The sequence below is a fragment of the Vicugna pacos genome, unplaced genomic scaffold (assembly GCF_048564905.1).
Source record: "Vicugna pacos unplaced genomic scaffold, VicPac4 SAC-SAT, whole genome shotgun sequence".
NCBI lineage: Eukaryota > Metazoa > Chordata > Mammalia > Artiodactyla > Camelidae > Vicugna > Vicugna pacos.
Genome location: NW_027328721.1, coordinates 20,123,353 through 20,129,352, shown reverse-complemented (window position 1 = coordinate 20,129,352; position 6,000 = coordinate 20,123,353).

Below are 6,000 nucleotides of genomic sequence, written 5' to 3'. Positions count from 1 at the left end.
TTCTAACGGAATGCCTAAGCTCGTCTCCCCTGAGGGTTTTCCAAATGTCTCTGTGCCAGGGTATGCTAGGGGGGTTTGCAGGATATCCCAGTGACAGAGGCTGCCTCCCCAAGGTCAGGGAAGGTTTTTCTCGGACTTCCCCAATCAGGGAACACCTGTGACTAAAGAGAGCTGCGTGGAGTTGTCTCTCGAGCTCCCCCACGCACTGACAATTTTTTCGGAATCCTGAGCGTGTTGAGGTTCCACAAACGGTCGGCAGCACCTGGTTTCTAACGGAAAGCCTAAGCTCGTCTCCCCTGAGGGTTTTCCTAATATCTCTGTGCCAGGGAATGCTAGGGGGGTTTGCAGGATATCCCAGTGACACATTTTGCCTCCCCAAGGTCACGGAAGTTATTTCTCGGACTTCCCCGAACAGGGAACACCTGTGACTGAAGAGAGCTTCGTGGAGTTGTCTCTCGAGCTCCCCCACGCACTGACAATGTTTCCGGAATCCTGAGCGTGGGGAGGTTCCACCAACGGTCGGCAGCGCGTGGGTTCTAACGGAATGCCTAAGCTCGTCTCCCCTGAGGGTTTTCCTAATGTCTCTGTGCCAGGGAAAGCTAGGGGGGTTTGCAGGATATCCCAGTGACACATTTTGACTCCCCAAGTTCAGGGAAGTTATTTCTCGGACTAACCCGAACAGGGAACACCTGTGACTGAAGAGAGCTTCGTGGAGTTGTCTCTCGAGCTCCCCCACGCACTGACAATGTTTCCGGAATCCTGTGTGTGGGGAGGATCCACCAACGGTCGGCAGCGCGTGGGTTCTAACGGAAAGCCTAAGCTCGTCTCCCCTGAGGGTTTTCCTAATGTCTCTGTGCCAGGGAATTCTAGGGGGGTTTGCAGGATATCCCAGTGACAGAGGCTGCCTCCCCAAGTTCAGGGAAGGTTTTTCTCGGACTTCCCCGAACAGGGAACACCTGTGACTGAAGAGAGCTGCGTGGAGTTGTCTCTCGAGCTCCCCCAAGCACTGACAATGGTTCCGGACTCCTGAGCGTGGGGAGGTTCCACCAACGGTCGGCAGCGCTTGGGTTCTAACTGAAAGCCTAAGCTCGTCTCCCCTGAGGATTTTCCTAATATCTCTGTGCCAGGGAATGCTAGGGGTGTTTGCAGGATATCCCAGTGACAGAGGCTGCCTCCCCAAGATCAGGGAAGGTATTTCTCGGACTTCCCCGAACAGTTAACACCTGTGACTGAAGAGAGCTGCGTGGAGTTGTCTCTCGAGCTCCCCCACGCACTGACAATGGTTCCGGAATCCTGAGCGTGGGGAGGTTCCACCAACGGTCGGCAGCGCGTGGGTTCTAACGGAAAGCCTAAGCTCGTCTCCCCTGAGGGTTTTCCTAATGTCTCTGTGCCAGGGAATGCTAGGGGTGTTTGCAGGATATCCCAGTGACAGAGGCTGCCTCCCCAAGGTCAGGGAAGGTATTTCTCGGACTTCCCCGAACAGGGAACACCTGTGACTGAAGAGAGCTGCGTGGAGTTGTCTCTCGATCTCCCCCACGCACTGACAATGGTTCCAGAATCCTGAGCGTGGGGAGGTACCACCAACGGTCGGCAGCGCGTGGGTTCTAACGGAAAGCCTATGCTGGTCTCCCCTGAGGGTATTCCTAATGTCTCTGTGCCAGGGTATGATAGGGGGGTTTGCAGGATATCCCAGTGACAGAGGCTGAATCCCCAAGGTCAGGGAAGTTATTTCTCGGACTTCCCCGAACAGGGAACACCTGTGACTGAAGAGAGCTGCGTGGAGTTGTCTCTCGAGCTCCCCCACGCACTGACAATGGTTCCGGAATCCTGAGCGTGGGGAGGTTCCACCAACGGTCGGCAGCGCGTTGGTTCTAACGGAAAGCCTATGCTCGTCTCCCATGAGTGTTTTCCTAATATCTCTGTGCCAGGAAATGCTAGGGGGTTTGGCAGGATATCCCAGTGATAGAGGCTGCCTCCCCAAGTTCAGGGAATGTATTTCTCGGACTTCCCCGAACAGGGAACACCTGTGACTGAAGAGAGATGCGTGGAGGTGTCTTTCGAGCTCCCCCACGCACTGACACTGGTTCAGGAATCCTGAGCGTGGGGAGGTTCCACCAAAGGTCGGCAGCGCGTTGGTTCTAACGGAAAGCCAAAGCTCGTCTCCCCTGAGGGTTTTCCTAATGTCTCTGTGCCAGGGAATGCTAGGGGGGTTTGCAGGATATCCCAGTGACATAGGCTGCCTCCCCAAGTTCAGGGAAGTTATTTCTCGGACTTCCCCGAACAGGGAACACCTGTGACTGAAGAGAGCTGCGTGGAGTTGTCTCTCGAGCTCCCACACGAACTGACAATGGTTCCGGTATCCTGAGCGTGGGGAGGTTCCACCAACGGTCGGCAGCGCATGGGTTCAAACGGAAAGCCTAAGCTCATTTCCCCTGAGGGTTTTCCTAATGTCTCTGTGCCAGGGAATTCTAGGGGTGTTTGCAGGATATCCCAGTGACAGAGGCTGCCTTCCCAAGTTCAGGAAAGGTATTTCTCGGACTTCCCCGAACAGGGAACACCTGTGACTGAAGAGAGCTGCGTGGAGTTGTCTCTCGAGCTACCCCACGCACTGACAATGGTTCCGGTATCCTGAGCGTGGGGAGGTTCCACCAACGGTCGGCAGCGCGTGTGTTCAAACGGAAAGCCTAAGCTCGTCTCCCCTGAGGGTTTTCCTAATGTCTCTGTGCCAGGGAATTCTAGGGGTGATTGCAGGATATCCCAGTGACAGAGGCTGCCTCCCCAAGTTCGGGGAAGTTATTTCTCGGACTTCCCCGAACAGGGAACACCTGTGACTGAAGAGAGCTGCGTGGAGTTTTCTCTCGAGCTCCCCCACACACTGACAATGGTCCGGACTCCTGAGCGTGGGGAGGTTCCACCAACGGTCGGCAGCGCGTGGGTTCTAACGGAAAGCCTAAGCTCGTCTCCCCTGAGGGTTTTCCTAATATCTCTGTGCCAGGGAATGCTAGGGGTGTTTGCAGGATTTCCCAGTGACACATTTTGCCTCCCCAAGGTCAGGGAAGGTTTTTCTCGGACTTCCCCGAACAGGGAACACCTGTGACTGAAGAGAGCTGCGTGGAGTTGTCTCTCGAGCTCCCCCACGCACTGACAATGGTTCCGGAATCCTGAGCGTGGGGAGGTTCCACCAACGGTCGGCAGCGCGTGGGTTCTAACTGAAACCCAAAGCTCGTCTCCCCTGAGTGTTTTCCTAATTTCTCTGTGCCAGGGAATGCTTGGGGTGTTTGCAGGAAATACCAGTGACAGAGGCTGCCTCCCCAAGGTCAGGGAAGTTATTTCTCGGAATTCCCCGAACAGGGAACACCTGTGACTGAAGAGAGCTTCGTGGAGTTGTCTCTCGAGCTCCCCCACGCACTGACAATGTTCCTGGAATCCTGAGCGTGGGGAGGTTCCACCAACGGTCGGCAGCGCGTGGGTTCTAACGGAAAGCCTAAGCTCGTCTCCCCTGAGGGTTTTCATAATATCTCTGTGCCAGGGAATGCTAGGGGGGTTTGCAGGATATCCCAGTGACAGAGGCTGCCTCCCCAAGATCAGGGAAGGTATTTCTCGGACTTCTCCGAACAGGGAACACCTGTGACTGAAGAGAGCTGCGTGGAGTTGTCTCTCGAGCTCCCCCACGCACTGACAATGTTCCCGGAATCCTGAGCGTGGGGAGGTTCCACCAACGGTCGGCAGCGCGTGGGTTCTAACGGAAAGCCTAAGCTCGTCTCCCCTGAGTGTTTTCCTAATGTCTCTGTGCCAGGGAATTCTAGGGGTGTTTGCAGGATATCCCAGTGACAGAGGCTGCCTCCCCAAGGTCAGGGAAGGTATTTCTCGGACTTCCCCGAACAGGGAACACCTGTGACTGAAGAGAGCTGCGTGGAGTTGTCTCTCGAGCTCCCCCACGCACTGACAATGGTTCCGGAATCCTGAGCGTGGGGAGGTTCCATCAACGGTCGGCAGCGCGTATGTTCTAACGGAAAGCCTAAGCTCGTCTCCCCTGAGGCTTTTCCTAATATCTCTGTGCCAGGGAATGCTAGGGGGGTTTGCAGGTTTTCCCAGTGACACATTTTGCCTCCCCAAGGTCAGGGAAGTTATTTCTCGGACTTCCCCGAACAGGGAACACCTGTGACTGAAGAGAGCTGCGTGGAGTTGTCTCTCGAGCTCCCCCACGCACTGACAATGGTTCTGGAATCCTGAGCGTGGGGAGGTTCCACCAACGGTCGGCAGCGCGTAGTTTCTAACTGAAAGCCAAAGCTCGTCTCCCCTGAGGGTTTTCCGAATGTCTCTGTGCCAGGGAATGCTAGGGGTGTTTGCAGGATATCCTAGTGACAGAGGCTGCCTCCCCAAGTTCAGGGAAGGTATTTCTCGGACTTCCCCGAACAGGGAACACCTGTGACTGAAGAGAGCTGCGTGGAGTTGTCTCTCGAGCTCCCCCACGCACTGACAATGGTTCCGGACTCCTGAGCGTGGGGAGGTTCCACCAACGGTCGGCAGCGCGTGGGTTCTAGCGGAAAGCGTAAGCTCGTCTCCCCTGAGGGTTTTCCTAATATCTCTGTGCCAGGGAATGCTAGGGGGGTTTGCAGGATATCCCAGTGAAAGAGGCTGCCTCCCCAAGGTCAGGGAAGATATTTTTCGGACTTCCCCGAACAGGGAACACCTGTGACTGAAGAGAGCTGCGTGGAGTTGTCTCTCAAGCTCCCCCACGCACTGAAAATTGTTCCGGAATCCTGAGCGTGGGGAGGTTCCATCAACGGTCGTCAGCGCGTGGGTTCTAACGGAAAGCCTAAGCTCGTCTCCCCTGAGAGTTTTCCTAATGTCTCTGTGCCAGGGAATGCTAGGGGGGTTATCAGGATTTCCCAGTGAAAGAGGCTGCCTCCCAAAGTTCAGGGAAGGTTTTTCTAGGACTTCCCCGATCAGGGAACACCTGTGACTGAAGAGAGCTGCGTGGAGTTGTCTCTCGTGCTCCCCCACGCACTGACAATTTTTTCGGAATCCTGAGCGTGGGGAGGTTCCACCAACGGTCGGCAGCGCGTGGGTTCTAACTGAAAGCCAAAACTCGTCTCCCCTGAGGGTTTTCCTAATGTCTCTGTGCCAGGGAATGCTAGGGGGGTTGGTAGGATATCCCAGTGACAGAGGCTGCCTCCCCAAGTTTAGGGAAGTTATTTCTCGGACTTCCCCGAACAGGGAACACCTGTGACTGAAGAGAGCTGCGTGGAGTTGTCTCTCGAGCTCCCCCACGCACTGACAATGTTCCCGGAATCCTGAGCGTGGGGAGGTGCCACCAACGGTCGGCAGCGCGTGGGTTCTAACGGAAAGCCTAAGCTCGTCTCCCCTGAGGGTTTTCCTAATGTCTCTTTGCCAGGGAATTCTAGGGGTGTTTGCAGGATATCCCAGTGACAGAGACTGCCTCCCCAAGGTCAGGGAAGGTATTTCTCGGACTTCCCCGAACAGGGAACACCTGTGACTGAAGAGAGCTGCGTGGAGTTGTCTCTCGAGCTCCCCCACGCACTGACAATGTTCCCGGAATCCTGAGCGTGGGGAGGTTCCACCAACGGTCGGCAGCACGTGGTTTCAAACGGAAAGCCTAAGCTCGTCTCCCCTGAGTGTTTTCCTAATGTCTCTGTGCCAGGGAATTCTAGGAGTGTTTGCAGGATATCCCAGTGACAGAGGCTGCATCCCCAAGGTCAGGGAAGGAATTTCTCGGACTTCCCCGAACAGGGAACACCTGTGACTGAAGAGAGCTGCGTGGAGTTGTCTCTCGAGCTCCCCCACGCACTGACAATGGTTCCGGAATTCTGAGCTTGGGGAGGTTCCACCAAGGGTCGGCAGCGCGTATGTTCTAACGGAAAGCCTAAGCTCGTCTCCCCTGGGGTTTTTCCTAATATCTCTGTGCCAGGGAATGCTAGGGGGGTTTGCAGGATTTCCCAGTGACACATTTTGCCTCCCCAAGGTCAGGGAAGTTAT